The sequence below is a fragment of the Pleurodeles waltl genome, chromosome 6, assembly GCF_031143425.1.
Source record: "Pleurodeles waltl isolate 20211129_DDA chromosome 6, aPleWal1.hap1.20221129, whole genome shotgun sequence".
NCBI lineage: Eukaryota > Metazoa > Chordata > Amphibia > Caudata > Salamandridae > Pleurodeles > Pleurodeles waltl.
Window position 1 is genome coordinate 137089832 of NC_090445.1, and position 8680 is coordinate 137098511.

The 8680-nt window shown below is 45.6% G+C and overlaps 1 non-coding gene across 1 annotated transcript; it reads right to left on the reverse strand.

The window, feature by feature from the left end:
* Window positions 1-988: 988 nt before the first annotated feature.
* TRNASTOP-UCA (transfer RNA opal suppressor (anticodon UCA)) lies at window positions 989-1075 on the reverse strand. Its single transcript has one exon. It is a non-coding gene; the product is annotated as a tRNA-Sec (tRNA).
* Between the last annotated feature and the right edge of the window lie 7605 nt (window positions 1076-8680).

Here is an 8680-nt window from a genome sequence, read left to right on the forward strand (position 1 = left end):
AATTTACAAATGTTTCTTCCTTCATTTCACTAGTATCGGACAAAACGCGCTCCCAATCTCTATCAGGCTATTAGTGTGAGGGTCTCCTTTCTACACTGTGTTTAATGCATTACTTTCCTTCTCCACCTTGCTACAGTTCACGGAAAATTCCTACCGCAGAGTGATGGCGACTATACGTCTTAACTAGTAATTCTCCATGTCAGTGTTTCATCTTAAATGGTGATATAACCCTGTGGCTGGGCTGCTGAATATCTGGCTGCTAAAAATGTGACTGCCAAATATTGGCTGCTACACATAGTGAACACAAACAGTAGCCAGAAAAAAAAATTGTCATCATGACATTGGGCTGATGAACATTCTGAATTTACAAATGCAGCCACAATAACATCAAGCAATTCTACTGATGAATTACAAAGGAATTTGTTTTTGATTAATGGACAAATGCAAAACGTGGATTAAACATGTATTCAGTTCTGCATAATCACCCTTTGGTAATGAATGTCTTTGTACTCCCTCCGTCCTGAATGAGGCCTGTTCTTCTGATGGCAATCTGTGTAATTCACTCCTTTCAGGGGTATGTGACTGTGTGTTTGTGCCTCAGTGTGTTATGTATACTGACATATAACATTCAGAGTGGTTTCCTCATTGTCTGTAAGGAATGCTGAATTTATTTTTAATTATTGTTGTTTTGGGATATATTTATGCAGCACTGACCTTCCTACAAGGACTTTCAGGGCTTTGCAAGTTAATTGATAATGAACAGGTACATAATAATTACTGATAGGACTGGGAAGCTTTGATGTGTTTTTATTTGACATTTGCATAACACTAGGGTAGGGTAAAATTCCCTGGTGTCCAGGCAGATTTCGTGTCTATACTGACAAAACACAGGGTCATATGATGTGCCCGAGGTGTTATACTTGTATTTGTATCTATACATTTAAATAATTTACTGCCTGAAAAAACAAACTGTTAGAGTGGAGCCACTCGCCCAGAAGGTGGAATTGAACCACTCTGTCGCTAGACAGCTACAGGTTTGAAGCCTGCACCCCAGACCACTGAGGTTCATCCGGGCAAGAGTAAACACCTGGGGAACAGGTATATATATCACAAGAATACGTTTTCTTGTACAGATAGGGTGAGGGACAAGATTTGTACCCCTGCTAGGTCCACTTTTTTCTTCACTGTTTATTCTTGTTCTTGCGCAGCTCGGTCTTGGATTGTCTTTATTTTCCTGTGTTGAGTCAAAAGTTCAGAAAATTAACCTTTAACCATATGCAAAACAGATGCAGGGTTTCTGGGTAAATGAGAACTGCGGGCAGCCTCCTTGTGTAATGTGGACAAAGTTCAGGTAATTCATTGCTAATGGCGGTGTTAACAACAGAAGAGGAAAGCCCGCGCCGGATTCAGGTTACAGAGCACAGAATAAACAGGCATCTTAAAGCCTTACTCTGTTCTCGCACTCCTTTCTCTGTCCATCACTCACTCTCTTTGCAGTACAAATACTCCTGTTATTCTACACTTTAAATGTCACTTTTCCTTGGGCCATCGTGGAAAAAGTGGCATAGGACAGGCCGTTCTAAATTGTGCGGCCGATGTGACATCATTTTTAGGCTAAGTCAGAGCTGTGATGCTGGCATTCGTATGATGGAGCCAGTATCTGCTCTACCCTTCGTAACTTGACTTGAGTAATGAAAAACTCAATACACCACAACACGACTTGTGAAAAGCCCAAGACACTACAACATGACTTGTGTAAAGCCCAAGACACCACAACATGACTTGTGTAAAGGAAAGCCCATGACACCACAACATGACTCGTGGAAAGTAAAGCCCAGACACGAGCTATTTGCACAGAGAATATTGAAGGGCAATTGGAAAAAGCAGGCCTGTCACAAGTAAAACTGAGGTATAGATGTATAATTAATAAATATAAACTTTTCTTTATCTACCCGTTTCTACATCAGATTTCAGTTTTAGGATACCTGTATTTAATGTGTCACAGCAGGAAAACTCTCACACTATTTGGTTTTCATGGAGGAATTGCAGCAGTTCCTCCTGGTAAGAGTTCCTCTTGTGGTGTGCTTCCTGAGGCCTACTCGGCCTAGCAGAGAGACCTGTAGAGACCAACGGCTGGTCTTTCTGTAAGTGGGCAACCTGGCTGTAAAGTTACCTGCTGATTTTATGATGCCAAACATGCCTCACGCCTGTCCTGTATATTTCTTATGTAAATAATGCATTCTGGGAATTGTAGTCCCGAGTCACACCAATTGAACTAAGACCCCTGAGAACAGTGCTTTGTCTTGGGGCATGGATCAGTCTTGTAAAACTGTCACTCGGTGTGAGAAAGTAGCCTCTTTCTAGCCTTGTTACCCCCACTTTAGGCCTGTTTGTGAGTGTATGTCAGGGTGTTTTCACTGTCTCACTGGGATCCTGCCAGCCAGGGCCCAGTGCTCATAGTGAAAACCCTATGTTTTCAGTATGTTTTTTATGTGTCACTGGGACCCTGCTAGTCAGGACCCCAGTGCTCATAAGTTTGTGACCTATAGGTATGTGTTCCCTGTGTGATGCCTAACTGTCTCACTGAGGCTCTGCTAACCAGAACCTGAGTGGTTATGCTCTCTCTTTACAAATTGTCACTAACAGGCTAGTGGCCAATTTACCAATTTACATTGGCTTACTGGAACACCCTTATAATTCCCTAGTATATGGTACTGAGGTACCCAGGGTATTGGAGTTCCAGGAGATCCCTATGGGCTGCAGCATTTCTTTTGCCACCCATAGGGAGCTCTGACAATTCTTACACAGGCCTGCCACTGCAGCCTGAGTGAAATAACGTCCACGTTATTTCACAGCCATTTTACACTGCACTTAAGTAACTTATAAGTCACCTATATGTCTAACCTTTACCTGGTAAAGGTTGGGTGCTAAGTTACTTAGTGTGAGGGCACCCTGGCACTAGCCAAGGTGCCCCCACATTGTTCAGGGCCAATTCCCCGGACTTTGTGAGTGCGGGACACCATTACACGCGTGCACTACATATAGGTCACTACCTATATGTAGCTTCACAATGGTAACTCCGAATAAGGCCATGTAATATGTCTATGATCATGGAATTGCCCCCTCTATACCATCCTGGCATAGTTGGCATAATCCCATGATCCCAGTGGTCTGTAGCACAGACCCTGGTACTGCCAAACTGCCTTTCCCGGGGTTTCACTGCAGCTGCTGCTGCTGCCAACCCCTCAGACAGGCATCTGCCCTCCTGGGGTCCAGCCAGGCCTGGCCCAGGATGGCAGAACAAAGGACTTCCTCTGAGAGAGGGTGTTACACCCTCTCCCTTTGGAAAATGGTGTGAAGGCAGGGGAGGAGTAGCCTCCCCCAGCCTCTGGAAATGCTTTCATGGGCACATTTGGTGCCCATTTCTGCATAAGCCAGTCTACACCGGTTCAGGGACCCCTTAGCCCTGCTCTGGCGCAAAACTGGACAAAGGAAAGGGGAGTGACCACTCCCCTGACCTGTACCTCCCCTGGGAGGTGCCCAGAGCTCCTCCAGTGTGCTCCAGACCTCTGCCATCTTGGAAACAGAGGTGCTGCTGGCACACTGGACTGCTCTGAGTGGCCAGTGCCACCAGGTGACGTCAGAGACTCCTCCTGATAGGCTCCTTCAGGTGTTGCTAGCCTATCCTCTCTCCTAGGTAGCCAAACCCTCTTTTCTGGCTATTTAGGGTCTCTGTCTCTTGGGATTCCTTAGATAACGAATGCAAGAGCTCATCCGAGTTCCTCTGCATCTCTCTCTTCACCTTCTGCCAAGGAATCGACTGCTGACCGCGCTGGAAGCCTGCAAACCTGCAACATAGTAGCAAAGACGACTACTGCAACTCTGTAACGCTGATCCTGCCGCCTTCTCGACTGTTTTCCTGGTGGTGTATGCTGTGGGGGTAGTCTGCCTCCTCTCTGCACTAGAAGCTCCGAAGAAATCTCTTGTGGGTCGACGGAATCGTCCCCCTGCAACCGCAGGCACCAAAAAGCTGCATTACCGGTCCCTTGGGTCTCCTCTCAGCACGACGAGCGAGGTCCCTCGAATCCAGCAACTCTGTCCAAGTGACTCCCACAGTCCAGTGACTCTTCAGTCCAAGTTTGGTGGAGGTAAGTCCTTACCTCACCTCGCTAGACTGCATTGCTGGGAACCACAACTTTTGCAGCTACTCCGGCCTCTGTGCACTTCCGGCGGAAATCCTTTGTGCACAGCCAAGCCTGGGTCCACGGCACTCTAACCTGCATTGCACGACTTTCTAAGTTGGTCTCCGGCGACGTGGGACTCCTTTGTGTAACTTCGGGTGAGCACCATTTCACGCATCCTTGTAGTGCCTTTTTCTGGCACTTCTCCAGGTGCTACCTGCTGCTAAGAGGGCTCCTTGTCTTGCTCGACGTCCCTTCTACCTCCTGGTCCAATTTGCGACTTCCTGGTCCCTCCTGGGCTACAGCAGGTTCCAAAAACGCTAATCGCACGATTTGCAGCTAGCAAGGCTTGTTGGTGTTCTTTCGGCGGGAAAACACTTCTGCACGACTCTACAAGGTGAGTGGGATCCGTCCTCCAAAGGGGAAGTCTCTAGCCCTTTGCGTTCCTGCAGAAACCGCAGCTTCTTCTGTCCAGTAGAAGCTTCTTTGCACCCGCAGCTGGCATTTCCTGGGCATCTGCCCATCTCCGACTTGCTTGTGACTTTTGGACTTGGTTCCCTTGTTTCCACAGGTACCCCAGATTGGAAATCCATCGTTGTTGCATTGTTGGTTTGTGTCTTTCCTGCCTTATTCCCCTATCACGACTTCTTTGTCCTTTGGGGAACTTTAGTGCACTTTGCACTCACTTTTCAGGGTCTTGGGGTGGGCTATTTTTCTAACCCTCACTATTTTCTAATAGTCCCAGCGACCCTCTACAAGGTCACATAGGTTTGGGGTCCGTTCGTGGTTCGCATTCCACTTTTGGAGTATATGGTTTGTGTTGCCCCTATCCCTATGTGTCCCCATTGCATCCTATTGTAACTATACATTGTTTGCACTGTTTTCTAAGACTATACTGCATATTTCTGGTATTGTGTATATATATCTTGTGTATATTTCCTATCCTCTCACTGAGGGTACACTCTGAGATACTTTGGCATATTGTCATAAAAATAAAGTACCTTTATATTTAGTATAACTGTGTATTGTGTTTTCTTATGATATTGTGCATATGACACTAGGTGGTACTGTAGTAGCTTCACACGTCTCCTAGTTCAGCCTAAGCTGCTCTGCTAAGCTACCATTATCTATCAGCCTAAGCTGCTAGACACCCTATACGCTAATAAGGGATAACTGGGCCTGGTGCAAGGTGCAAGTACCTCTAGGTACTCACTACAAGCCAGTCCAGCCTCCTACATTGGTTGTGCAGCGGTGGGATAAGTGCTTTGAGACTACTTACCACTCTTGTCATTGTACTTTTCATAAGAGAAAAATATACAAAACAAGTTCAGTGTGTGTACACATAACTAAAAAGTTTTGCATTTCCTCTTTTCACTCTTTTCTAAAGTGCTGAAAAGTACTTCTAAACTTTCAAAAAGTTCTAAAAAGTTTTAAAAGTTTTTTTTCTCTGTCTTTCTAAAAGCTCTGACAAACTTTTTTCTCTTTTTCTATCACTTTAACTCTCTCTAAAAATGTCTGGCACAGGCCAAAATGTTGATCTGTCCAAACTTGCATATGATCACCTTAGCTGGAAAGGAGCAAGGAGTCTCTGCATAGAGAGAGGTTTGAGTGTAGGGAAGAATCCTTCCTTGGAATTGTTACTTAACATGCTTAGAGAACAAGATAAGGCTAAAAGTGCCCCATCTGTTGAAAAAGTAGCTAATGGTTCCCAATCTGATCCAGGGACTCCCCCAGGAAAAGATTCAGGAAAGAAACTTCTTAGCCTGCCCATTACTAGACAGTCTAGCATAGTTGGTACTGAGGTGGAGTCACATCATACAGATGGTGTGCTCTCACATTACACTGTCAGCCAAGCTGTTAGGGTGCCCTCTGTAAGGGACAGGTCTCCTTCTGTTCATTCTCATCATACTTCTGTGTCTAGGAATGTCCCTCCCACCCACCCTGATGACAGCTTGTTAGAAAGTGAGCTCAATAGATTGAGAGTGGAACAAACCAGACTGAAGCTCAAGAAGCAACAGCTGGATTTGGATAGACAGACCTTAGAAGTAGAGATGGAGAGACAGAAACTGGGTTTAGAAACCCATGGTGGCAGCAGCAGTATTCCCCATAGTCATCCTGCAAAAGAGCATGATTCCAGGAATCTGCACAAGATAGTTCCCCCTTATAAGGAGGGGGGTGACATTAACAAGTGGTTTGCTGCACTTGAGAGGGCCTGTGTTGTACAGGATGTCCCTCAAAGGCAGTGGGCTGCTATCCTATGGCTATCATTTAGTGGAAAGGGTAGGGATAGGCTCCTTACTGTGAAAGAAAGTGATGCCAATAATTTTACAGTTCTTAAGAATGCACTCCTGGATGGTTATGGCTTAACCACTGAACAATACAGGATAAAGTTCAGAGAGACCAAAAAGGAGTCTTCACAAGACTCCTTTGATTTCATTGACCATTCAGTGAAGGCCTTGGAGGGGTGGTTACATGGCAGTAAAGTTACTGATTATGTCAGCCTGTATAACGTGATCCTGAGAGAGCATATTCTTAATAATTGTGTGTCTGATTTGTTGCACCAGTATCTAGTGGACTCAGATCTGACCTCTCCCCAAGAATTGGGAAAGAAGGCAGACAAATGGGTCAGAACAAGAGTGAACAGAAAAGTTCATACAGGTGGTGACAAAGAGAACAATAAGAAGAAAGATGGTGAAAAATCTCAAGATAAGCATGGGGACAAGGGTAAAACCAAAGATCCCACTTCAAATCTTAAACACTCTTCAGGGGGTGGGGATAAAACAAATTCTTCCTCTTCTTCTCAACCTACACAATTTAAAAAGCCTTGGTGCTTTGTGTGTAAAAACAGAGGCCATAGGCCAGGGGATAAGTCCTGTCCAGGTAAACCCCCTGAGCCTACCACCACTAATACATCAAGCTCTAGTGCCCCTAGCAGTAGTGGTACTAGTGGTGGGACTGCTGGCAACAGTCAAGTTAAGGGTGTAGTTGGGTTCACTTATGGGTCCATAATAGAAACTGGGGTAGTCAGTCCCAAGACAGTTTCTGTCACACCTAGTGGCATTGGCCTTGCCACACTGGCTGCTTGTCCCCTTACAATGGATAAGTACAGGCAGACAGTTTCAATAAATGGTGATGAGGCCTTGGCCTACAGGGACACAGGTGCCAGTATCACTTTGGTGACTGAAAACCTAGTGCACCCTGATCAACACATCATTGGACAACAGTATAAGATTATTGATGTCCATAACTCCACTAAGTTTCTTCCCTTAGCTATAATTCAGTTTAGTTGGGGTGGAGTTACTGGCCCTAAGCAGGTGGTGGTATCACCTAGCTTACCTGTAGACTGTCTCTTAGGTAATGACCTAGAGGCCTCAGGTTGGGCTGATGTAGAGTTTTATGCCCATGCAGCAATGCTGGGCATCCCTGAGGAATTGTTCCCTCTCATTTCTACTGAAATGAAAAAGCAAAGGAAAGAAGGCCTGAAAACTCAGGATCCCTCTCCATCAACAGGTAAAAAGGGTATCACAGTATCCCCTAACCACCCTAACATTCAGGATACCATTCCTGTGGTGGGAGAAACCTCTCCTGGGGTGGCACCTGTTCCAAGGGAATCATCAGCTGGCAAAGCTGGACTCCCTGAGGTAGAAGTACCTCTCTGTGGGATAACTAACATTGGTGAGAAAAAGAGCACCATTTTAGTTAACATGGAGCATCCCTCCAACCCTCCCAGAGAAACTTTAGTGCAGAAACTCTGAACTGCCTCACAACACTTAGGACAGCATCCCTGCCCTAGTGTGGAGCTCATAGGACAGCATCCCTGCCCTGCTCCAACTCAAGAGAAACAGCATCCCTGTTCTCTCTTCCAGCCATATGGACAAAGTTTTTGCCCAGCTATGGCTTTACTGAGACAGCATCCCTGTCTGGCATTTCCATCATTACAAATAGGTTCAGTGGATAATTCCCACTGCTCTAAACTAAAACTTACTGATAGAAACTCTGAAAATACATCTTCACATTGTTGCTTAGCTAAAAAACTTCAAACAGGGTGGTTTACATCCCCACAGGGAAGTAACCATATAGTGGATGATAAAGGGAGTAACCAGTCTATTGCAGAGCTACTCTCTACTTATCACCACTTAGACAATAAAGTCTCAACTGGCCAAGGTTAGCCTTATTGTCCTTCGTTTGGGGGGGGGGGGGGGTTGTGTGAGAAAGTAGCCTCTTTCTAGCCTTGTTACCCCCACTTTAGGCCTGTTTGTGAGTGTATGTCAGGGTGTTTTCACTGTTTCACTGGGATCCTGCCAGCCAGGGCCCAGTGCTCATAGTGAAAACCCTATGTTTTCAGTATGTTTGTTATGTGTCACTGGGACCCTGCTAGTCAGGACCCCAGTGCTCATAAGTTTGTGACCTATAGGTATGTGTTCCCTGTGTGATGCCTAACTGTCTCACTGAGGCTCTGCTAACCAGAACCTCAGTGGTTATGCTCTCTCTTTACAAAT